The sequence below is a fragment of the Nipponia nippon genome, unplaced genomic scaffold (genome assembly GCF_047370975.1).
Source record: "Nipponia nippon isolate SJK-2023a ecotype South Korea unplaced genomic scaffold, ASM4737097v1 scaffold_9, whole genome shotgun sequence".
NCBI classification, from domain to species: domain Eukaryota; kingdom Metazoa; phylum Chordata; class Aves; order Pelecaniformes; family Threskiornithidae; genus Nipponia; species Nipponia nippon.
In genome coordinates, this window is record NW_028262413.1 from 17871213 (window position 1) to 17896186 (window position 24974).

The window sequence follows — 24974 nt, forward strand, 5'->3', positions numbered from 1 at the left end:
TATGGAGACATTAACTGGTTAACCATCCTTAGACCACTGCAGCTACAGCAACACTGCTGTAACAGCAGCAGCACAGGCATTTGCTAACCTCTTTCTCTGTAACTCCACTGGGATACGTTAGTCCCTTGTTGCCCTACTCTCATCAGCCTTCTGCCTTTTAAAATGCAGAATGTTCATATAAAGACATTGTCGTGTAAAATCAATTCTGGATTTTTTTTTAAAACGTTACCGTCAAAGTTAGAAAGGTGGTCAAAAGGCTAAAGGAACTGAAGAACAATGGAATACAAGCATTTTTCAGTATCAGGTGATCTGCTGTGACCTAGAGTGCTATTTTCACAGCAGCCTTTTCTATGTCTGAACAAGAGAGAGGATTCATCAAGGTATGCAGGGGAATACCAGTGGGAGCAGTGGTGGCCTCAAGCCCTGGCGGTCAGGCGCTTGGGTATTTTTGAACTATGCTTTTCCACAATGATTATCTAGGTCCCTTCTTTTGTTGTTCCTGCTTGGATGAAGGACTGCACTGTAACTGCTCCCTCCTGGGAGCAAGGACCTATTTGCATTATAGCAAATGATTCCTTAATAGAGGACTAGATTTGGTGTATTGATGTGGTACACAATACCTTTGAGATCTCTCCATTCAGCTTAGTTAAGATATTACACCAGCTGACAATGCCCAAGACTGTGTAGAAAGCTGGCAGCCAGCAGTCCCAACTGGGAAGCTGTTTGCCACAGAATTAGGCAGCGCCAAAATTTGCTGAGCCTCAGAGACTGGAGCATTGCTTCTGTTTTCCACAAAGCTGAGGCTGATTTGATGCTCACTGAGGAGCTGGGTGAGAGCTGGACTTTATAAACAGATATGAAGCCACTGCCTGAATGGCTTTGCACCTGATTACACCAGGAGGGGCTTGGCTCACTCTCCTCCTGTTTCCTGCTGGTTTGACTGCAAAGTTAAAAGTAGTGTTTGCTTTTGTAGTACTAACCCAATTTCACTGGTTTATACTGCAGACTATTGGTGGGAAGTACCTAGGCACTGAAATTTTAATGGTAGATATTTCAATTAACATGTTTGCATGTTTTATTGTGTTAGTTTGTTATGCTTGTGCAGTTTGTAAAGGGCCAGGGGATCCCATAAGAAGGAACATTATGTAAATCTGTATTATTATATACCTTCTAGTGTCAGCCTTGAGGAAATCCCAATTGTACTTCTGTTCTTTAAGGACAACAGTAAAGAATCAGCCTCTAGGAAAACTCAGGAAAGCACTAAATAAGCTTTTTCCAATTTTGATAAGGAAACTGCAAGGAGATAATTCATAAGTGTGATGGACATGCCCCGTAGCCTGTGTCAGCAGTCCCTAGATACTAGCGATGCTGAGGGGGCCAGGCTGGTACCCACTGGCCTTGCGTGTTTGTTGGTCTATGCTAGAGGTCTGTCCTTACCATGAGGAGGCGGTAGGGATGGAGAGGGATAAGGAGGCTCAGATGCTGGAGGCTGCAAGAGGGATGAGAAGGATACAAGCAAGTTGATAAAATTTGAAGGAGAAAAGTCAGTCCTAAGCAATAGGAAGTGAAGGCAAGAGCAGCGAGACCTACCTAAGAAGCCTCATGGCGTTGTTTTTGGCAGCGTTTCTAGGAGGGGACTGATTCCAACTTTAACAAAACTCTGATCACAACCTTTTTCTGAGGCTTTTACAGGACAATGCAGCTTAGTGTTGCAACAAAATTGGTCTTTGAAACACTCTATGCAGCCTCTCTGTTGGCAACTGCATCATCCCAATCAATAATATCAGTCCATCAGCCTTCCAGAAGCACTTAGTAGTTTGGGCACAATCAGCCCGGTTCAAACGCAGACACAGAGTGTTGCAAGCTTAACAGCAATTCGTCCTGTCCCTGGCTGGTATGAACTGAACCTCTGCTGGCGTCAATGGGCTGTGCTGATTTGAATGAATTCAGAACCTGATAGTAAAGTTTTTCTTGAAAACCCATTGTAGGAGATGCTACTGTTAACGTGGGACTGTATTTCTGTCTTGAATATAAATGCAGAGTTGGCTGCTGTTAGATACACAAGTGACTAAATCGTATAGCAATAGCAGCATGTAATTATCAGCTCCTCTGTGGTCACTGTGCACTTCAGACTGATGGCTCTGGGGGCTCACGGCATAGCAGGGGCTACCCCTGGAGCAGGAAAAGCCCACGCTTTGCAAGAAAGTGGGGTTTGGAAAACAGCAACCCTTTTCTCACAACCAAAATGGACTGCAGCCAGGTGTTTGGGATGCGAGTTCATCTCATGCAGCATCTGCTGAAGATGTACAGCACAGCTCTGGCTCTTCAGTTATTAATGATCCGTACTGTATTTTTTTTGTGGAGTGAGTGAGTCCTGGGTCTCAGGATCAAGCTCTAGGGTAATTACAGCTTCACTGTCCCCACCACCCTCACAGCCTGTGCTCTGCAGTGTCTCAGGACAAGGAGAGAAGAGACGCTGGAAGTCTCGGCTTTCCTTTAGGGTACCTAGCCCAGCTTGGATCAGAGACCTCCATGGTGCCAGGGCGTTGCTCTTGCTCCATAAGCAACTGTCTCATAGCACAGAGCTTTTTTACAATCCAGAGTCCAGTTCCTCGTCCTCACTGCTTGAACCCTGTTGAGAAAACTCGAAGTGCCTCCCACCCCTTGAAGGTGTTTTATATACGAGAGTTAACTCACCTGCACCTAAAGGCAGTGGATTGAAACCTGAGAATTTGTCTAGAAAAACAGAAAAAACCCAATGAAGCAGTTGGTGATGGTTTAAAAGAGGTAGCTTTGAAGACAGGATTTTATCTTTAAAAAGGGTGTGTGGGGAAGAGGAAGCAAATGACTATGAAAGACAGATGTAAGGAGAAGCCTGTAGCATTTGTATTTGCAGTCATTCCATTTTTTTCTTCATTATCTGTCTGGAAAGTGATGGAGAAATACAGAAACCAAATAGTTGTTTGCTTTTGAAGTATTTTAATCTTTAGCTCAAAGGTTGGGAGAGCCTTATATTGGCCTTAAGCCACGTGTTTTGGTTTGGTTTTTCTTGGGGGGGTGGCAGGGAAGGATAATTTTCTTTTTTTTCTTTTTTTTTTTTTTCCTCCCTCACTGAGGTAAGACTTGTTGGAAAAATTCCTTCAAGATGAAACTCCCTTGGGCTTGGCATAGTTACACTGGGAATAAACTCTGCTTGTGGTGTACAGAGCATTGGGCAAAATATATAGAAGGCCCTTTGCAGTGATCTCTCTGTTATGTCTAGCCTACCACGCAGGGATTTCACAATTATTGCAGAACGTAACTCAGTGTTGAAGTGATCCAACAAAATTTATTATATAAATCTTTACAAAGACAAGGGACAAAAAGAAGGGCAATGCACTTAGGAGTCGGAATGCTGGGCACAGAGAGCATGTGGTTTATCTCCACCGAACAAAGTTCTGCAACAAAACCTGTAGGCATCAGCACAAACAACAGCAGAGGTACAAGAGCCCTCTATGTCTTGGCCAGCAATTTCTGTAGTCTGGACAGCGTTTTCTTTTAACCTTCTCCTGACAAGCGCATCCTGGCTTGCTGTTAGTGCTGTACGAATAGTTGGTTTTAAAACTCTTGTTCGCTAATGAACAGTGATGGCGTTTTGGTCAGCTTGAGTGTTAACTCACCAAATCTGCTCTGTGAAAAGAACAAAACAAAAATGTTAGTTTGGAGTTGAACAAAATAGTTTTGCTCTTTTAAATGGCCGTTACTGGGACAGCAGCTCCTTGCCCCGTTCTTTTCTGTAAGCCAGGCTTGGTGTCACTATGGCCCCCAAGGCAGGACTTGGGTTGTTCTGCTGGAGGCCAGGTGTGGTGCATGGTGAAGAGAAGCCCCCTTTTTCATCTGGAAGAAGGATGGTATGTCAGTAATGGATCTGAGGCCATCTCTTCTCTATCTTTCCATTGCTTTGTTGGGCAAGTGAAAATACTGGCAGGGTCATGTACCTTGTCTTCAGAGAGACATATGTTCTGCCCTGGCTTCATTTCCATGATGCCAGACAAATTCTTCTTATAGATCATGCCAAGGCAAAATTCACTGGGTATCAAAACTCCTGTTAATATACAGAGAGTACCCTTATACGTTCAAATACCAACTTATCACCTAGTTAGAGATAAGACACAAAAGAGCAACTCTGCCAAGGGAAATGAGATTCCCATGCCACTGAATGAAATATTATCTTGTGTAAACCAGACAAAATGTGAGTCCGGAACCTTTATGTTCAACCAAACTACAGCTGTTTCAAAGCAGATCTAACAGCACTACAAAGTGCATTTTCTTTTTTTTTTCATTTCCCCTAGACAAAGCACTTATCATGGAAGTGAGGATGAGAATGAACAGGCCACCACATCAGTCTGCTGCTAGATCAAACCTGGTAGGAAGCCTGACTTCCAGCTGGCTTGTTACAATGGTCAAAGGAGGTGAGACCAAAGCCCATGTCCCAGATTCCAGCTCTGCAACCAGATCCAGGAGGAGGCTGGTTCAGAGCAATTCCTCTCTGAACGCATTTCTCTTTTCCATCAGACTGTCATTTAATGGTTTCCAGAACCAGAGGCTATATCCGATGGACTTTTTGTCTGTGAATTTGTCTAAGTCGGTGCAAAACCCAGTTTTGGCCTCTACAACAGCTAGTGGCATGCGGTTGCACAATCCCACTGTGTGTGAAAATATGCATTGTTAGTTAAGCTGCAGATATTGCTCTTTATTGAGCAAACCACACCCCAAGACCTTGTTTATGACAAGATGGGAGGGACCACATTTGAAGACTGTTTCATGGCAACTGAAATCATAATTAGCATAGCTATCTTCATATGTTGCAAGATAATTTCTCTTCCGGAGGGGGTGGATGTTAAAGTATATGTAAATAATCAATTAAAATGAAGGGCTCGTGACTGGCTTGCTCTCTAGCTGTGATTTGGTAGACAAACTGGGATAAAGTACATTCTTGAGCTGTTGTTGCAAATTAAAATATAAAAAGGCAAAGGGGTTTTGGAAGAGGGTCTTCTGCTGCTTTCTCGTTCACACGTCATCCATTTCGAAGGGAAAAGAGCCACAACTGCGTGACTTCTTGAGCTGGGCGTGAACTAAGCAATTAGTTCAGTGCAGTGAAGGCAACTGTACGGTCCTTCAGTTCTCAAGCATGGCTGAGAGCAAAAGTGAGCGACAGCACAGCAACCTTTATGGTATTAGCTATAATTATAGGCTGCCGTTCTTTGTCAGAACAGGGGGGAAAAGTCAAATATTTACTATTGGGGATAAATGGAGAAGCAAGAGCTTTTTTTGAGTGTGTGCGGGGAGAGGGTGGGCCCAGTCCTGCACTCTTAAACAGATCTGAAAGGTGTCAGCACCTGTTCCTGCTCTTTGTCAGTAGATGCAAGAGACACAGCGATCATGTAGAAAGGTCCAGAGCTGACAACACGCCATGGCTGATTTTGGAGCTTTTTGTATTTTTAGCATTGCTAGTGGCAGAGATACCGACAGCAGAATGATCCCAGTTCCCTTCGAGTGAGAAATGATTCACGCTCTGTAAAAATAAAGCTTGATGCAAGCAGCCCTGTATCCTCTGAAATGAGGACTGCAGCTCTTGAACTTTTAAAACGACCTTTTTTTCCCAGGTTTTTAGAGAAGACTTGCAGGTTTTTACTGTTAGTGGGGATTGCCTGTTTCTGGACAGCTCTCCCGAACAGCATTTTCTGGGAGCACACTCTTTTGCTCTGGCCTGGCATTGAAGCTGAGCATTAGGAGATTTTAAACTCAGATCCAGTTTGGCATCCGCAATACTGACATGAATTGTTCTGTTCTTCACTTCAGCCAGATGTTAGTCCCTTCAATAAAGAAGCCTGTAATAGTTAATACTTCCCTCTGACCGTTCCTCTGATGTGTTATCAGACAGACAGTCTGAGCTTGTGACCAGATCTTGTCTCTGACCATCTGCTCTGGGTGCTTTTGGAGGCAGAGAGAAGATCTGTTTCCAGACAAGTGGCACTTGATTTCAGTGGGAGAATCTGGATCTTTAGCAAAAGGTTTTACATATACTTGAAATAAAGAAGGGGGAGGGAGCATGAGTGGGAAAAAATATTTTAGTAACGCTTGTGGTTTACAAGATCTTATAATATTTCAACAAATGGCATGTGCATACCATACAAAAGCAGCTGGAGAAACAACCTTCAGAGAGTTGATGCCTCTTTTAATTAGTTAATTACTTGGGCTGTATAAAAGGACATTCACAGATGCACCAGGAGCACGTGATTTTAGCACAAAATACTGGTACTGAGTCTCCACACCTTTGAAAGTTGTTAGTCCTGTCTAAACCCTTTTCCTTGTGGCAACATATCTTATGCAAGGTCATTCCTCTGAGGCTCTGTCTGTGCAGTGGGACTGAGGTGAAGGCCTGGGTTTTGCCCTGGGATCTGCTGGGATGAGGTTTGATGAGGAATGCAGTTCTCTCACCCAGAGTTGTGCATCCTCACAGGAACACCTTGAAATGAGTGGAGCAACTCATTGCATTTTTACATGCAGGAAAATACACACTCTTGTAAAATCAAGGTTGCTTGCTTGTTCTGTGCCTGCTCTGTAGCGTAGAACTGCCTTGCGTGTGTTCATGTGCAAGGCAGATGAAATGACTCAGCTCCAGGAACTGAAATAATGATTCAGCTAGAAGTTTAAACAAAAGTTGCAGGATGGCAAAAAAGCCTTGTGTGGACTTTCCACTGTTCCAACAACTACTTATGACCTTTCATACAGTCAGATAAGTGGCTTTATCAGACAAAAACCTGAAGCAGGAACCCAGCTTGTTAACAGAATCACTTGGGTTGCAAGTGACATTTCTTTCCTTCCCTTTACAAGCTTGATTACCACATTTTAAATGGCAACATTTATTCTGAGAAGAGTTGACTGAGACTTTAGCCACATCATTGATTTATGCACCAGATACCGTCAAATTGTATTTGCGTTAAGGAATGAGCCTTAAGCAGGGAACTGGAAACTGTGGCTTAAAAGGTGAATATCCTCTGGGTATCTAGGTTCAGATCTTAGGTCACAGCTTAAAATGAGTATTAACAACTCCTAGAATCTACACGGGGGGTGTGTTTCTCCTTTTTTTTTTTTTTTTTTAAATTCAGTTGAGTGAACCAATGCATAGTTGGCACGGTTGAAAACAGGACGGAGACTGGCCAATAAGTCAGGTCAGACTTGTGGTGTGTCTGCAGAGTAGTGGACAACCATATATAAGAGGTTTGGTTTATCAATTGATTTATTAGATTTATTTGTTTAGGAGGTTTGGTTTATCAATTGATTTATTAGATTTATTTGTTCATCTGGGACTTTGAGCAACCTGATAAGATACCCCTGCCCATGGCAGGAGGGTTGGACTAGATGATCTTTAAAGATCCCTTACAACTCAAACTATTCTATGATTCCTCTCCATTACAGGTACAGCTCCATAGGAGGATGGTGCCAATGTGTGGAGCATTTTTAGGTTCTTCAGAACTGATTCAGTCCTTTCCAAAAATCCAAAACTTTGTCAGATGATCGTTGGAATGGATTATTTCCTCTCTTCTGTCTCATTTAGAGAAGGGAAAACTTAAAATATGCAACAAGAGGAAAAAGGAAAGCAGGGAAAATGGCAACCTGTTACAGCTATGTGCCTCAGGCAAACCTCATAGTGCTCCCAAATCACAAATCTTGTTCCATATCATATAGACATGAGCGTTTCTCAGTGAAATGGTTGTCTAGTTTGGGTGGCATGGAAGAGGAGGTTAGGCTGTAAAAAACTTCTGTTTTCTTAGATATAATCTTAGTAATAGCTTAAAAATCCAGCTTGAGGTAGTTGCCTGTTTTGGAAAATTGCAACACAAGGAGCTAAAACCTAGTTGCGTGCAATAGAGAACAGAGCTGGATGCTGAAAGGTCCTGGGCAGGCTGTACCAGGAGTACAGTAAGGTAATCTGTAACATAAAGTATATATTATGTAAACATGACATTTACTGTAGTGTAAAGTATAGCTGAGAGTGTGTGATAGGTAGAGAAAGAACATTTAGCAGCTTCTGGTGTGTTTACTCTAGAGAAATTGTAAATGGATGTTAGAGAACCTGCTTCATGACTGCCATTTAGATTAGGAAGCCAGGTAGATAAGTATTACTGTAGAAAATGCTGAAATGCCAAGACCCTCAGACATTTAGGCAATGTTCTTCTGGGAACCTACAGGACAAAGAAAACGAAGCGGATACCCAGACACATTCTTTACCTAAGAATATAACTAATCAGAGTCCTAGGAAAATCAAATCAAGCTGAGCATGTTCTTATCTGGGCTGTTTCAGTTCCACAAAGATTCCTTTAAAATGCAGTTGCTTGGTTAAAATAATTTCTTTATTATTTTCAGCATGAACAGAAATCCATGGCCTTTCTTGTTCCTCAAATTGCTTCTGAGTTACTTACTTCTTCAAGAGCGGGTATTTTAGGACCATTTTGGTTTCTCCCGTGTCTCTTCTGTGTTGTAGACTCAGTGGTGTTCCTGAGCACGTTAACTGACGGGTACATCTGCAAGGAGTTTCAGGACTATGATCCTCTAAACAAGGCTCTCCTGGGGCATCTACGTGGAAAGGAAAGCTGGGTGGGTAGTGAGGTAATTAAGTTTCTGCAGGACCACTTAGAGCCAGAGCCAGGAAACAGCAGTCATTGCCTGGCTCAAGTCAGTCCCATCAGCTCAAAGATGGTAGTTAGGATTGGTGTTGCTACAAGGAGGGTGAAATATATTGCCTTTTGTTTCACCGTGCTGCCCGGTGGAAGCTACTGCGTGAAGCTGGGAAAGCTTGCATGTCAATCGTGGTAGTAAAGCATAAACATTGCTTTGGGTAGAGCCCTGTAATCAGCTTGGAGGAAAGAATTAATAAAACATCTTAAATATCTTCTAAGAATAATGTAGTCCTTAAACCGCCCCATAAACATGAAACTGATGAAGGGGGTCTCTTTTCAAGAAGCCCTATATTCAAATATTGCAATCAATAATTGTATGAATTTCAGAGTAGACACCAGACAAAGTATTGACATATCTTAGCAGTGTCTTAGCTCCCAACCAGCCCTAGAAATGCCTGTCTTCCCGTTCTATTGTCCAGAAGCAGTTTCATGTTGGGGAAGATGGTCCAGGCCCTGTGGAATCCTCCTGAGTGATCAGCTGGTGTTCTTGGAGTCTAAATATCACAATATTTGGAATAAAATCTGGGACGTTAAGTTAGAGCTCATTGCACGTTCGGTACCAAAGCCACTGCCCAGCTCAAGCAGCCTGCTGGGTGGGCCCTCCCTGTCCCCAGCTGGGCAGAGCAGTGATTGCATCCAGTGCTTTTTGCAGGATGCTGGTACGGGTATGGCTCAGTCCTCTGGGGTTGCACAGAGGGTAATCTAGATGCAGGAGGTTGAAATCAAAGAACCATCAAGGCCTGAACACTGCTTCTTCCCTGATGCTGATTAGGTGGCTAGCATGAAAGGTAGTTATCTGATATGATGGCAGTTAAAGTCATATCTATGCAGTACTCACTAATTGGCTAAAATAATTAGCACTGTGACTTCACAGAGACTAACTATGTAAGCTGCTTTTGATAATGCGCTGATGTTGTGATGACACAAATTGGCTATGTGTTTTGTGGCAAGTCTCAGGCTGGCTGCTAGTCAACTTGGGCTCTTTGTGATCACCCTTGTTGGGCCTGAGCTCTTGCTTTTCATTTATTTGAGACTGTGTTACTGGTATTGAGGAGACAATGATATTTCAGATCCTTTCTTCATTTGGACTTCTTCATTTTGCTTTTCATCATCTATGGAAACTGATCTATTCTAGCACTGTCCTGGCTAGATCTCATTTCAAGCTGATGTTCAAACACACTCTACTGCCATATGAGTCCAGCTAGTGAGTATTTGCCAAACAGAAGCTGGGCAAGCCACAACAGGCTGGATTTGAATGAGTGAAGTAAAAATGGAAATTACAGGAATGTAATTTTGAATGTGTTAGTGAGTCACAATCTATTTGTTAGCAACAGAATGCCTTTTGGAGATTGTCTGAAAACTTGGGAAGGAGAGTATGGGACATATGTCACCTTCACTCACACCGAGTAGACCATTGTCCTGCTGCAAGAATCCAAAAGACGTGTTGCCCAACAAGCATTTTGCTGGCAGACTTGAACTCAGAAACAGGGAAGGAATTGAATATGTAGCCTGGGACCTGAAACACGAAAATCAGAGTACAGTTAGGCTCCATTCTCTTTTCTAGATAGATCTGTGATATTTAAAGAGAGAGAAGGATATAGTACTCTCATATCTGGAAAAAGTTGTACTTCAGTATTAATCTGAAAGTAGATGGGAAGAAGAGCCCTGTACAAATGAAGGTAGCTTTGTGGTTTATCCTTTAATAATCATCTTATCTTAACAGGGAGGTATAGCACCTGTGTGATGATTAATCTCTGACTCTATTTGGTTACTGAACATTATTAATTTAAAAAATGGCTTAAAGTAAACATATTATACTGCCTTGGACAGATTCTGTTTGGGAACTGTTTCATTTGAGGACCCTATTTCCCTGGCACTTTTCAGTGATGATTATATGGGAAATACAATTTTTAAAGTATTACATGGCAGATGTGATTTGCTATCTCTGCCTCTATATCAGCCTTCTGTGTAGATGCTCTGAGAAAATGCAACCGGGACACACCCTGTCTCTGTGCCACTCATTGCCGTGTTTTCTCTGAGCATGGTCTTCAGAGGAGCTTCTCTACAGCCACCAAGGACTGTGATTTTTGAACATGCGCATGGTGCTCCCACCCATCCAAAGCATTTGCTTGGAGCAATTTTGTAAATAGTGAGACTTGTGGGAATGTAGAGAGTTTTCAATGACCTAATGAGGAAGGAAGACACTAATGCCCTAGGTCTGATCCTGTCGTTTTTGCTCATGCTCAAAGAGTTCTGTTAACTTGGAGAAACCAGGAGTGCAGGCATGACCGGGCCATGCTGCTAATGATACTCCTCTTGGATGTCACATTCCTTTTTGCAATGCAAGACTGAGACTTTTAGTGAATTCCTTACAAGCTGGTTCATAGTCTCAGTTAAGCAACACATCCATTATTCATTGAGTTTATTATGACAGTTCCTTGGGATGAAATAAGAGTATGGCTTAATTACGGTGGGCATCAGAGCCTCTGCCCCCGATCAGGTCGTATAGAAGAGGAGGGCAAGCAAGGTAGGGAAAGGGCTGACTGCAAGGCACTTGGTTATAGACTTAGCCCCCTGTTCTCATTCAGCAATGCATGTGCTCGAGCGCTATGCAAAACGGCAGCCTGATTTCTGCGCTCTGTGTTGATGTGGGGGCTGCACAGAGGAACGCTATGAAGTGTGCGAGAACGTGACATGAATGGAGAGCAGAAGATTGCTCTGTTCCATATTTCTGTTTCTTTTCTTTTTTCTTTTTTTCCCCTCCTTTCATGCCTGCCACCTTTTTCTGATCTAGCTTCTTTTTGTGTTGTCTTTGGAAATCAGCTGGGCTACCTTGGTGTAAAGGTTACTTTCAGGGTGTGATGACTTAGAAACGAAGGCCAGTCCTGGTGAGCAGAGAGGCCAGATGTGGATGTTTATACAGGCTGGTGGCTCCTGTGCTCACAGCCTTCCTGAAGCTGGGGGAACTGGGAGGGCTGAGGCTGTCATGGGGCTGTAGTACTGTTTGTGGCTGAGTTGATTTAATTTCTATATAGTGAGGACTAAGGCATGCTGGTAGCATGCATGGGCCTTGTGTAGGGTAGGTGAAAGAAGCCCTGGTTTTTGGAAAGCCAACCTGCTGGACCCAAGTGCAGATTTTTCACATGCGCATACAAATCTGTGCTTGACTCCGCTCTCTAGCTGGTGCAAGTCTGGATGAGCATGAAGGAGGAAGTATCTACCAACTTTAGAGGGTTTTTCTCACTCTGCTTAGTCCTGTTCAAATGGGGCTTGATGGTGTGCAGCACAGTGTCATGCTGGGACATGCTGCTCTGAGAGCTGTACTGCTTGGCATCGCATGAGCACCTGTGGGGTTGTAATAGTCTCCAGGGGAGCTCATGTTTCCTTCATGAGACACAGTGACTAACACGACTTGGGACCTCAAGCCTTGAGCACTTTGGAGATTATTGAGAGCAGCGGTGAGGAGAAGGACTTTGGGGTACTGGTAGATGAAAAGCTGGACGTGAGCCGGCAACGTGCTCTCACAGCTCAGAAGGCCAACCGTACTCCGGGCTGCATCAAAAGAAGCGTGGCCAGCAGGTCGAGGGAGGTGATTCTGCCCCTCTACTCTGCTCTGGTGAGACCCCACCTGGAGTGCTGCATCCAGCTCTGGGGTCCTCAGTACAGGAAGGACATGGACCTGTTGGAGCAGGTCCAGAGGAGGGCCACAAAAATTATCAGAGGGATGGAACACCTCTCCTATGAGGAAAGGCTGAAAGAGCTGGGGTTGTTCAGCCCGGAGAAGAGAAGGCTGTGGGGAGACCTTACTGCAGCCTTTCAATACTTAAAGGGGGCCTACAAGAAAGATGGGAATAGTCTTTTTAACATGGCCTGCTGCAACAGGACAAGGGGTAATGGTTTTAAACTAAAGGAGGATAGATTTAGACTAAACACAAGGAAAAATTTTTCACGATGAGGGTGGTGAAACCCTGGAACAAGTTGCCCAGAGAGGTGGTAGATGCCCCATCCTTGGAAACATTCAAGAACAGGCTGGACGGGGCTCTGAGCAACCTGCTCTAGTTGAAGATGTCCCAGCCAATTGCAGGGGGGGTGGACTAGATGGCCTTTAAAGGTCCCTTCCATCCCAAAGCATTCTATGATTCTATTCTTCTTCTTTTTGTGCCTCAAGGTGATCCTAACAGCAAGTGCAGGATTACTGTAAAAGGCTCATTTTGTAGACTGCCACTTGCTGCTTCTCTTGCTGTCCCCTGCCCAGGGGTTAGGCTGTCAATGTGGTATCCACCCAGCCAAGCCTTCTTCTTCCTTCTGCTTTAGAGGCATTTGAGTTCAGCTCCCTGGGGCAGAGCCCACAGACTCAGAGGTGCAAAGGTTCAACTGCTGTGAACTCTGTCCTGATTTTGGCACTCCTCCTTAAGTGTATAAGGGCTTCTAATGTATAACCTAGGTATGCGCTAGCTAGTGTTACTTGTAGCCAGATCTGCACTTCACAGCTCTTCAGGGATCTGTCCTCCACCTTTGTGTTTTACAGAGCCCTCCAGGCTTCACACCTTTATCACACCTCTAGCTGTGATTTACTGTTTCTGCCTTAAAACAGCCTTCTAGACCATGGATGCACTGTGTGCTACAGCAAGTGCCTCTGGAGGTGCAGCTGGGGGGTTTTATTGTCTGCTTTTCTGCTGTTCCTGCTGCAGAAACACAAAAAGGGCCTCCCTGGGATACTCTGACCACTGAGGAGTGAACTCAGCTGCTGGGACATGGCTGCTGGGATCCCTTCGGCAGCCCAGGTTGTGTCGAAGTTGTATAGAGTACCCAGTGCTCTTGTGCAGATGTTGGAGTCAAGATTTGGGCAGGGGCCATCTTAACTACAGATTTGCCATCCTATGAACTGTACTGGAGTTTGGGAAGTTTGGCATCTCACTATCTGGAAGGAGCTCGGCCCATTTTTTTTTTAACGAAGTAATGGCCTTTTCTTCTTTTAGTCTGCTGCTAATAAACTTGTAAACGAAAGAGAAAGGAATAAATTGGGAATGGCTCCAGTGGAGCTGATGGAAGTGGGCAGATGCAAAGCTGGAGTCAACAAAGCTGACTTTTGAGTCCAATATTGGACTTTCAGGCTCATGTTCTTCTGTGAGGTTGGGGGAGGTGCGTTTGCCTCCATTCCTGCTGAACTCCTACAGAAAAGATACCTATTTTCTTCTATTTTTATGGCATTATAATACTGATCTAAACTGGAACAGCACGTGCCAAGAAGTTATCTTTCCATGGAGAACTTGTTAAAATGCTTTTTATGGAATTTTCCCCTATAGTTAGAGATCCTTTCAGGATTTCTCTTTTTAAGGAGCATAGTAAGTTACTGTGTGAGCCCCTGTACAGCCTGTGCCAGTTCCAGAGGGGCCAGCCAGTAGGTCCCCTAAAGCACAGTGCCACCATGTTGGCTGCTTGCAGCCGACCACTGTGGAAAGTGACAGGGTGACACAATGGTGTGACTCATTGTCCAAGCTGCTCCCTTTACATTATGGAAGCTGTTGGCAAAGACTGAAAATTCATTCCATAACAAAATAAATGGGTAATTGGGACTGGGTAGTGGGGGTGAGCACTTATGCATCAGTTAGCATGCCGTTTAAATTTAGGTTTTTTCTTCTATGTTTTAGATCTCTCATCTTGTGAAGCATTGGGAGGGAACATGCGATTTACGATCTGAAGGACACCTAATTCAATGCTATCCAAAATTCGGTAGCTGCCTGTTGTTGGTGCAGACCTGAAGATGCGGCGCATGTGCTTGGAGAGATGGAACGTACACCATGCTATGTACTTCAGCTGTCCAGGTAAGCAGCTCCCTCCAGTCCACACCACAAGGCCTTACACTTCAGGGTAATAAAACAAGATGTCCGCATAGGTGGTGGTGCTTCGTCAAGAAATTCTCATCAAGAGCTGTGTGCACAGAAAATATTTGAGGGATTTGGAATGAAAATAAAGGGATAAAGACCTCTGAACCCAACTGGGAAGTCCAGCATGACAGGGGGGAGCAGAGGTCAGGCACCTGGAAAGACACGTGCTCTCCTACCTTGGAGAACAGCAAGTGTCATGTCGGCTCCATAACAGCGGAACAGCCTTGCTCTTGAAGGTCAGGCTGTCAAGAGCTGACTTTCTCAAACAGACCAAGATCTTTTTCATGAAGTAAGCCAAAGTCCTGCATGATACTTCTTCAGTTTCAGGGGAAAAAGAAGCTATTTTGAAATGCTGTTTTGATTGGGTCTGTGTAATGCAGCATCCTGCCTTAGTCAACATTCAGTACACCTAAGAATTAGGGACAGAAGGCCCTCTGTCCCTCCACGCCCAGTGCTTCTGTAAGTGTGGGGAGCTGTACTAGTTACTTGTATTATACGAAAAGAAAACTCTCTAAATCTGTTTCCTTTTGATGTTATGACTATCCCTTGCTGAATGTTTGTGTGAGGGTAATTCTGGTTACAAAATATCTCCTTGCTTACGATTTCCTTATCAAAACTAGAGGGAATCAGAACTCTCTCATGTGCAATTGTATGGGACCAGGTCAGCACTACTTTCTTGCCAGGAGTTTTTCCTGAACAAAGAGATCTAGCTAGTATTCATGTAGATGTTTTTTTTTTTTGTGTGGTGGGTTTTTTTTTGTTTGGGTTTTGGTGTTTGTTTTTTGGGGGGTTTTTGGGGTGGTGGTTTTTTTTTTTTGGCAACACATTTACATGATTTCATATGCTTGTCCTGCTTAAGATTGTCAGCGTTGTTTGGAAGTCTTAGCTCTACATTGTCTCAGGTAGATGGCTGACAAGCCAGATGTCCCCATGGTTGAACTTTTTATTCCTGATTTGGCTGCTGGATAGTTGAATACTGGTCACTGGTTTTTTGTATCTTCATTTCTCTGCCAGTGAATATGAGACTAGCATTAGTGTTTCCAATATAAAGTCCTGTACGGATCTTAGAGTGGAAGATGCTGGATATGACCTCAGTGGTGATGCCACCAAATTCTGGGGTGTTTTAGAGATGCCAGTGATACAGACTGGGATGGTATGGATATTCGCCATTCGTTCCTTTGCCATCTGCTACACAACAGGAGCAGCAGGGCTCTTCTACAAAAAGAAAGTTCCCCTTTCAGGCCTTTATGTTGCTGTAGAAAATACAGAGCATCCTCTTTCACTTTTAGAAGGAAATGAACCTAAACAAAGCATTGACTGTGCCGTGGCCTCTAGGCTGATGGCCAGTGTCATTATCCTTTAAGGGCACGTTAACAGCAACCTTCAGAGGTGTTGATTTGTATCTCTCCCATGAGATGCCAGGGTGGGGAAGGCATGGATCCCTCTTGTGTTGCTCGATGGTGCTGCACCAGTCAGTGTCAATGGGAAAAATGTTTGTTCTGCTGCTGGCCTGTCTTCTGGACAGGAATTTGGAGAGGACACAGTAAAGGTGATGTTGCAGGGAAATGCAAGACACCAGACAGGAACAAGTATGCGACTGTAGGCTTTCCTACAGCCAGATGATGTTAATAGACCCCACCCTCCACTGCATGCTTTAGAGGAAGGCACAGTCTTCATAATAGGCCAAATTCATGGACTTCTACTTACACCATAATCATCTCTGGAAAGAAATTTCTCACTGATTAACGTATGCCCAGAAGCATTTGCAATGAATAGGCCTTATAGTTTTGTCTTCAGTGTACTGCAGACATTTGGTCCTATCTTCAGCTGGTGAAAACTGGCATCACTTTATTGCCTTTCAAAGTAAATTTACAATGAGTGAAGACTGGTCTCTGTTCTCCTTCACATGAAGGTCATGTAACTTTTGTGGCTTTGTGCAATATGTTCTTTCTAAAGAGAAATGAATGTGCAGTTGTCTTTTATTTTGCAATGATCTTCTAAAGTACCCAGTTCAAAGATTGGGCGTGCTTGACACGCTTTCCACCCATTTCTTTCAAATTAATAATCTTCTGATGCCTCTCACATGATCTGTTGGTCCTGCGAGGGTTTGAGCTTTGATGGAGGAGGAGTCTTGAACAACAAGGGAGGACTGGAAAATCTGGGGAACTTCTGTTTTAGAGGCTTTGATATTGTGCTGGTACTCTATCCTACTGTTAGGCTGTTTCAGTATTTCCAGTCTCAGAGGGTTATTTCATAATAGATATGGGAAGGATTCTCACTTGGCTTGTCTGCATTTTTCTTAGTTGCTTGGGGAATACCGTAATAACTTGCCCACTAAGACTACCAGTACTTGATTTTCAACAGGATCTAAGAGCAGGATGCTTCAAAGGAACAATGTAGAAAGAAACAAAGAAAGGAGAACCAGCCCCCACTGAGGAAAGGTCTCATCCTAAACACTCATTAAGAGAGCTGGGAGGCAGACGTTTTTCCATGCTTCTCCTTTCTTCTCTCTGATGATTAAGAGTGTCAGCTGCTACTCACTGTGAGCAAGGATTTAAGAATTTCTGTTACAGATAGTGGAGACAGGAGTCATTCTGCAGGCCTACTGAAATCAGGACTCAGCTTCCTGCACAGTCAGGCTTTGAATCAGATCCCCCAGTGTGGCAGGGAAGTGGGTTGTTAGCTGGGCATCCTCCAGACCTGCCTCCAAAGGCATCCCGAAGGTGAGAGCTCAGAGCACTCTAGGAAGCTGGAGGAGTCTCAAAGCATTTACAGGAACAAACTGACTTGAGAGGGTTTCAAGCACTGCAAGTAATGAGGAGGAAAAGTCCCCTTTGAAAGCTAGTTGAGTTTGGGCTCCAAAAACCAGAAGAGGTTTTCAGGAACCACTGCCTTTTCTGAGAAGAAAACCACAGAGTTTGAACTACAAATCCACAGCCGCCTCCAAGCTATGGATAAAGGCAGAGTATCTTTAAAGTCCAAGCCCAGCACGCCTGGCACGAGTGGTTGGGAGCAGGAAGCGTCCTACAAGACAGGAGCTCAACTGCTTGAAGAACATCAGGGTGCATCACAGAGTAAGGGGGGAAGAACCAGCAGTTTCACAAGCAGCAGTAGGAGTCAGATCTGCTTTTTAACATGTCCTTCTGGCCATTCTCCAGTGTCAAGGGAGAGCTCAGTTGATCAGCCCTTCCCCTAGTAGGGGCACCGACAGAGACTTTCTGCTCTTTGACCAGCAGTTTTCTCAAAATTCATAGGAACTCGCTATGCTGGTGGCTTCTCATTCCAATTCCAGGTGAAATTGGACGATTCCCAGAGGCAATGGGGCACATGGTGTGACCACACATATGGGTTACCTCCCGTATGTATTGGGAGGAAATGGCTGCAGATCACTTCTGTGGTGGAAGGTGCCACTTTCAGAGGTCTGATCTCCAGGAAGAATCGCCTCTAAAGAGAAAAAGGTGACTGCCTTGTGACACAGAGTACATCTGTCAGTGCTGTTTCACTTTGAGGCAGTCAGTAATTCATCTCAAAGGTCTTGTTTGCACTTGATGCTGCCTCAGAAATCCTGAGTCACTCTTCACCCGAATTCACCCTGGTACATCTGTTTACTCTATGGTTGTATGATCATTGGGAAAGTCCTCAAGTACAAAGAAAGTCGAAACTGGCTCCTTCCTAAAAACGTAGTCCTGCTGCTTTTATAATGAGAAAGCAGGTTGGATGTCACATTCCTTGATAAAACACAACTGTGTGTCAGTCCCAACATTTCTCAGGTGTTGAGACACAGCTTAGTTTTGCTGTCTGCTTGTGCTCAGGATCTCCTGGCTGTTGAACTCCAGGAGGGCCAACACAGATTTATACCTCCAAGATGTTAAGTACAAATTACATTTATGTCAAACAGAAACATCTGGGACTACCTTCTCAGTCCCTGCCCTGGAAATGGTTATAGGTCTGTATCAGTGTGGAAGAACCAAATGAACAATTTTGTTTCCTATTTTTGACTTTGAAGGGTGTTTGTAGCCGTGTTCAGCTCAGCTCTGGCCTACATTTACTGCTGTCTATGTACATGCATGTCTGTGTCACTTGGATCACTCTGTCTTTGCTGAGGGTTAAGATTGTGTACGCAGCTAGTTGCTGGGGTCATCTGAAGTGCATTTACGTTTATTCTGCAGTAACTTGGTCACTAATTTAAGCTCTGAAGGGCACCAAGCAGTTGTGCTTATCAGTAGGAGCCTTGGTGCTCACCTCTTGCTATTGGACCCTTTTCTAAGTTATCTTCAACCTCAGTCATCACTGGCAGTCCTGAGAGCTTAAAATCAGACAATTGTTTGAGTATTCATTCATTCATATAAGCTCTAAATACTTAAACAGTGAAACCTCCACAAAAGCACCTCTGAAAGCTGAAGAAGACAAATATACCTGCCTGTAACAAAACTTTCCTGCTGGTAGCCATAAATCAGTAGGTTTTTAGTAGCTTTTGATGAGCGTCTTAATGGGGCCTATCAATATGACTGCATTTAAAGTTTCAGCCATTGTTATATTACCCAAGTGATCACAAATCCTCTGATGACAGAGATAACGTGAGAAAGATTTAGCAGAATACAAGTATAACCAAAATTGTGACCTGACAACTGTGGTGTCTCTAACAACCGCCTAAAGTCACTAGTGTGTATCTTTCCAGGATGCACAGAGACTATGCTGATGCCATTTTGTCTTTTGTGGCAGCTCAACTATTGGTCTTCCCATGTCTCCTATTTTCATTTTCTACCTGTAGGCAATAGCATTCACTCCTGTCATACCTGGCCCAGGAGACATGGAGTAAAAATTCAGATAAAGGAGAGAAATGAGGAAAGCAGTGTATGAGCCAATGTCATCAGGAATTTGGAATGGTAGAAAATTTGGGCAGCCACTGCCACTTCCCAGTCATATGATTCACTTTCCTCTAGCAATGGATGCAACATAGCTACTTGAGCGTCTCACCCTCTTTATTTTGCTCCTGTTTCAAAGCTAACAGTAAAGAAAAAAGGTATCCATGAACATCCTGCGGCTTAGGAACCTGAGGAAGCATAAATTGAGAGTTTTAGGCACTTATCTTCAACTAGCTATCCCAAAGGCCATTTGAGCTGTAAAGCCCATCAATCGCTTTGGCTACTGACACCAGCATTGCTGCCGGAGAAAGATCAGTCAAGCTGGATGATCAAAGTCAAAGCCAGAGACAGCTCTTGTGGGAAGTGGTTGAGAAAGTCTCATGTCTTAATTCCGCATTGCATAGGAAATAAAAAGGGGATTGTGCATGACGGGTGGGAATGCCCTGTTTCTCATTATCTGAATGCATGGTCTTGAAAGAGAGGGTGGAGCCCCAGTACAAAAGATAAATCATATTAATGCAGTTTGTTTCACTGTTTTTGCCTTCCAGTGCTCTCTTCTGGAAGATGGAGACCAGGGGCTTTGCGCATGATACATGGCTAGTAGTAAGGGTGTGTTGTTTTTTTGTGATGAGAAAGAGCCAGGCATGGAGAAATGGAAAAAACAGACCAAAAAAAGTGAACTGAAAGCTATTTACTCATAAGAGAGTGACCCCTGTGACTTTAGAGGTACAAAGGCAGGCCCAGACCTCCATGTGTATTCAGCAGTGTTGGCTCTGCTCCGGATGCTGGTGGAGCTGCTGGCTTTGAGAGCCATCACGATGCAGAACTGTCACTGGGGCTGACAGATTGACTGTGCCATGGGGAATGGATGTGACTGATGGCATCTGTCCATGCCGGTGTTGGGGATCCACTCCCAAGCGGCCCTGGCAGCTTAGCACAGGGCACAGGCGGGCTTGGAAGCCGAAGCTTCGGTAGAGCGGCAAGAGTGCCTGGAAGCGTCTTTGGGGCATGAGTGTGAGCAGAACACAGTGATTTGCGCTGGTCCGTGAGATGCACTGTGGTGTGATTCAGTCACCAGCCCTGTCTCTTGGCTCGATTCAGAACACAAAGCAACTCAGAAGCCTTTTTTTTTTTTTTTTTTTTTTTCCATTGGAAGCTGGGGCTTTTTGATAGGTATGTGCGTCCCAAAAGCAGCTACTTCTATCAGGACATTTCAGGGCTTTTTTTTTTGGGGGGGGGGGGGGGGCATGAGAGGGGGAACCCAAGCAAAATGTTCAGGTTTTGCTAACCAAAACCCAACTTTTTCCACACCTCTACCCCCTCCAGGTGGGATTTCTTGGGGGGTTATATGTGTTTTTCACTTGGGTTTTAGAAAAGAAAGCTAATCTGGGAACCGAAACCTCCTTCAGAAAGATACTGATAAACGTTTTCCAGTTCCATGAAATGTTTCTCGGAAGGCAGGAAACAATTCCCTGCCTCCCTCCCTGTGTTTAAACAAGGCTGAGCAGTGGATGGGCAAGATGAAGCTTGATGGTGGTGAAGGGCCCCATACACCCTTGGGCTTGTGGGCACAGGCTCTAAGCTGGCAAAAGCCAGCCAGATCCCACCTACGCCTGCAGTGAACCAGGAACTGCAGCATTGGAAACATGTCCCAGCGACAGCTCAGTAAGGCCTGAGTAAGAAGATACAGGTATTTGCTAAAGGACAGTGTCCTAAATCTGTCTTCATGGGGAAATTGGCACAGAAATCCATTGAAAACCAAGGAAGTAGCATCCTTTTTTGAGCCATGAGGGAACGTTCAACACCATCTATGTTAATAAAGCAGATAGGTGAACTTGAAAAAAAGAATGGCACAGCTCAAAATACACAGCTGTAGCTTGCCCTGTGTGATCTGGTAGTGCCAAGATACCCTCTAAAAAGTTGTTCAAGCTCCTCTGGTAGCAGATTTTTAGGAGCGCTGACACAAGGCATAACTGCAGTGCAGGTAACATACTCCCTCCCTCCTGCATAACTTCATCACTGGCTATTGCCCCTCATCAGATCTGATTAAAGTCTCTCAAACTGCATTAAAAAGGGAAAGAACGGTGCTATTAATTTTCATGGCTGCTGATTACAGTAGGCATGTTGCATTAGATAGTTCAATGGTTAGGTCAAGCTGTGGTGGTGTTATAATGAAAGCGAGATGTGCTGAGCAGAGTAAAGTGAGCTGGGTTCTTCTCCATGGTGACTCCCCCACCCCAGTTGGTCTTGCAGGAGTAGTTTGACTTGTGTGGCCCATGGACAGGACATCAAGTCACAGTGAGTGACTTCCATAATTGCTACTGGTGTTGGCTGTCTTGGCAGAGGCCAAAGACTGGATGCACCATGGGGAATGAGCTCTGGGCTCACTCTACAAGAGACCTCTTTAGTTAAGGGTCAGGGCACATGGACAGGCAGCAGTAAAGGGGAAGCTATTATTTGTGGACAGACAGCTGACACCAAGCTGCAAGGCTGCTTATTGCAGTATATTTCACTGTAATTTAAAATCCATGTCTATTTTTAATGCTAAAAAAAAAGCTGAAAGAAAGCACCAGGAACAGAGTCTGAAATAAAAGGTTGCAAGAAATCAACTTGCTCTGGTATTGCTCTGGGTGGAAGGTGGCTTGTTTTCCAATATTAGTTCTCAGCTTATGCCCCAGTAGTGAGACCATGAACACTGGAGCATCTGTACTGGCTCTGGCCAAAAGCTCACCTTAACCCAGTACCCTGTTCCTGACTGTGACCAGCGACACATGCTTAAGGGAAGTGTAAGAGAGAAACTGTTTGTAGCATGATCCTTCCTCTGGCATAACCTCTGGCCCATCGTCCCATCTTCTGGCATCAGCATCGTGGTGATTTTTGGTGGACCTGGTAATGGCAGTGGTTCTAGGTTTGGGCTTTTTTGGTGTTTGTTTTTGTTTTGTGAGAACACTTGTGCTTTAATCAACTTTCTGCCCTTTGTGTCTCCAGACACCTCAGTCACCTCCCCCTGCCGTCTCTTTTCTGAGCCGAGGCATCCTCCTACGTGGAGATGGGAGCTGTGCAGTATGCAAAATCACTGGCCAGTCCATTCTTCTTCTCCATGTGTCGTTCATACTATCCAAGAGAGGGTGATGAGACACCCACCCACCCCCACCCCCAGGAATCATGACTTAGGTGCATCACAGAGTCATTTTTTATGGTGGCTTTGGAAAAGGAAGGCTTTACCTTCCTTTTCTCTAGCCTTTCAGTAATACTTTCTGAGATCCTGCATGCTTTTGTGACCATTCCTGAGCCTTGAGCTGGCATTTTTAAAGCACTATCTGCAGCAGCCCCAAGCAAAATGATAGATGACTGTGAGAGCAGAAGGGAGCACCGTATGCTCACAAAGTGAAGAACTGCACATGCAGGTAGACACTTCTTATTTTATACTTTGCTTACTTACTGTTTGTGCTCTCAGAGCATGGCCAGTGTCCCTTTGGTGGACATCTGCTTGGTCTGCCTTGGAAGCGACCTGATTGCAGGGAGCAAGACAAGCAGAGCAGAGCATTTCCAAATTCCTGGTCATATTTGAGAACTTTCTGAATTACTGGCTGGTTTATGTGGATGCTATGCTAGAAAGAAAGAGGAAACACTGGTTTGAGTCGTAGATTGCAAGTGTTTCAGAACGACGTTGCAATCTCCTGCATGCGGAGTCAGCCGTGTATCAGACACTGGTGCTGTTAAGTAACAGCAACGTAATCTAGCCCTGGGGTTATTCTGTGTACATCCCCTGCTCATTTTGTGGGTTTGAATTTCCCTAAAACAGTATTTTCCTAAACTTAAGCAGTGAAGATGAAATCCCCCTTTGATGCATTTTTATTCCTTTTTGTAGATGTTATTGTCTCATGGAGAAAATGAATTTGATTGTGAAATACTATGTTCCCGTTTCTTGACTCTTCCCCTCTGTGTCTGGAGACCTCTGTCCCCTTTTGTATATGTTTTGATATAAAGTTCTTGTTGTACAGCACATGCGTATACATAGGCATGTGCTACCTATAGACTATACAGCTTCTTCTACTTCACTGAGAAGAGGTGAATTTCTACCTGTTAATCAGAACTGCAATAAGGACTCGATTTCCAGTTCTTGCTTTTATTTATCTCAGTTGCTTTTATTTACCTAAGAACAAGCCCTCTTCCCACTCTTGGAAATTTCCACTGGCTCCACTCATATAGGGTTTTCAGGATTTGACTTCATCTGTTTGGACCAACCTTGCTGGTCAGGGGTATTCAATCCATTTTTACAGTAACAGAGTTAAGTTGGGAGCTCTGAACTCTCCTCCCCAAGAAGCAGGCTGTGACACGGCAGATAACACACTGTTTAGGCCTATCGCTTGGATTTATGTCTCTCTCCTCTAGGGAGGTGAGCTAGTCTTTGTCAGAAAATAAAAAAGGACAGAAGTGTAAATAGAAATGTATTAATTTAGATATCTAGGCAATATCTGTAGAATTAAAATGACTGAAAACTTACAGTGGAATTAGGGAGATGGCAGCAGTACCCCCTGGGCTTTACACAAGAGGAGCTGTTGCATTTGGGGGAGAAGAGAAAGAAGTGTTGAGGTGTTTAGATGACTGCTCTGTTTTGCTTCGTCACGGAAAGTGAGATGGTGTAAAGGGGAAGGCAGGGGCCAGAACAGCTTTTATGTTTGGGCATGGGGTGGGAGAAATAACATGCTGTAAATATTGCAGCTGACACAGCAGAGGCCCATTTGGCCAGGAATATAGGGCAATAAATGCAGTCAGGTGATTCAAGGGTGTTGTGCATAAGTCTGCCAGGTAGTTAGGCGAAAGCTGATCAGGAAATAATTATGGCTGATAAGGGGAGCTTGTAAGGAGGCCAGCACCTTCTGTGACCATGAAAGGTTTTAATGATTAACTATTATGGAAAAGCTAGAAGCACATTCTCCCCTTTCTTCGAAGTCACACCCGACTGCTCTCCTGCATCATTAACTTCAGCGCTGCTCTGCCAAACGGCAGACTGCTGTGCTGGGGCTTTGCTGCTGAGCATGAACCAGCTTTAATTCAGGGCAGCCTCTGGGATGTGAATGGGGTAGCTGGTTGCTTCTGAGAAGGGCATGGGTGGGAAAGTGCTGTGTCTGCCCAGGTGCCTGGATCTCCTGGAGTTAACTCCTGGGGGAATTCAAATGAAACTCCACCCTGGCAATAGGCTCATGTGTAGGTGGGTGACAGAAAGCTGTGTGGCTTGAAAATGGATTTGGGGAAAAGGTGCAAGAGGGAGGAGCGGGAAATCTCCTGTGCTTTGAGTAGGTGCAGCAGCATATGGCTCAGATGCTTCAGGATGGGCACACCGACACACACAGAGTGCAGCTTCCCAGGACCTGGCCTGGATACTGTTTTTGAACATCTCATTCTTTCTGTTTCCTTATACATTGAGGAAAACAGCAGATGTCAATAAAAACAGCTCTTGCCAATGCGATGTTGAACTGACAGTCTGTGGGTAT

The 24974-nt window shown here is 44.4% G+C and overlaps 1 long non-coding RNA gene across 2 annotated transcripts in view; it reads left to right on the plus strand.

Moving 5' to 3' along the window:
- The window catches only part of LOC148050140 (uncharacterized), a 313700-nt gene that overhangs the window by 108722 nt on the left and 180004 nt on the right, over positions 1-24974 (plus strand). For both annotated transcript variants that reach the window (XR_015701357.1, XR_015701358.1), the window contains one exon: positions 14375-14548. This is a non-coding gene — a long non-coding RNA (uncharacterized LOC148050140). The remainder of the gene's footprint in view (positions 1-14374; positions 14549-24974) is intronic.